This window comes from Myotis lucifugus, unplaced genomic scaffold (assembly GCF_000147115.1).
Source record: "Myotis lucifugus unplaced genomic scaffold, Myoluc2.0 scaffold_122, whole genome shotgun sequence".
NCBI lineage: Eukaryota > Metazoa > Chordata > Mammalia > Chiroptera > Vespertilionidae > Myotis > Myotis lucifugus.
In genome coordinates this window covers 3,392,837-3,394,155 of record NW_005871170.1, presented here as the reverse complement: position 1 = coordinate 3,394,155, position 1,319 = coordinate 3,392,837, and positions in this window count along the sequence as shown.

Sequence of the window (1,319 nt, the reverse complement as noted above, 5' to 3'; positions counted from 1 at the left end):
CCACCCCGCCTGCAAACTCTGAGGCAATTCAACATGATGAATCTACTAAGTGTTCCTGGCATGTTTGATGGGGAGAGAAATGTATGAACTATAGGCTAAAAATATAAAAACCTTTTCCTTCCTTCCCTTGCCTTAGGTCCACTAAGTGCAATGCAATAACTGACTGTCTCATCTTCCATAAGACATGTGTATTCACATTTACCTTGAAATTGTCAATGTTCCAAGACTTGCAATTTGTGGTTTTGGATATTTCAAAGGATCCATTCTTGTTCCAACTCTCTACAAAATACCTAAGCCACCATATTTTGAGAAGTCATCATTACTGCTTTGATAATGTTACCTTCAGTATATTTTAGTAGTTTTGGTACAAAGACATGCTTTTAAATCATGATACCTGAAAGAAAAGTAAAAGGTAGTGCAAAGCACGGACATAAGAGTTGTGTGTGTTACATATGAGGCTGTGAAGGGGCAGGAAAAGATCAACCCTCTACTGATAATGAGCTATAACACTCCCTATATTCATTCCAGGGAACACCCTGAGGCTAAGCACCAGGAAACTGCATGGATTCCCCACCCTACTCATAGCACTGCTAGTTCTGTAGACTAAGCGAAGGTCAGGTGACAAAAGCCAAGATAATTTTGACAAAAGCAGCATTTTTCACAACAGCTGCAGAAGGACTGTCACAAAAGAAAATTTAGGAATTTAAAACTTTCATGCTCATGGCAAATTTAAAAGGCTGTGAGGGATAATAGAAATGTAAATTGGGCCCTGGAAATGTTTCTTGGGTAGAAAAATGTTTGCTACATGATATTCAGTGAAAAAGAAAAATACTAAACTGAATGGTATAAAATCAAATTTTGAGAACAGAAACAAAACAATTGTGTGTGTGTGTGTGTGTGTGTGTGTGTGTGTGTGTGTGTGTCTGAAAAGAGAATGGAAGTAATTAGACCAAAATATCAGCAATGGGTGGTATGATGATCCATGGTTATATTTTGATATTAATATTTACAAATTTTTGTATTTACTATACAATGCAAAATACATACATGGATGGGCAAAAATAGGAAGGCAGTTTATTCTTGTATTATTATTTATTTATTAATTATTGTATTATTTATTTTTTTATTTTGTTTATTCTCACCTGAGAGTATGTTTTTTATTGATTTTTACAGGAAGAGGAGGGGAGAGAGAGAGAGAGAGAGAGAGAGAGAGAGAGAGAGAGAGAGAAAGAGGGGAAGAGAGAGAGAGAAAGAGAGGAAGAGACGTCGATATGAGAGAGAAACATCTATTGGCTGCCTCCCCTATGTACCCTGACTGG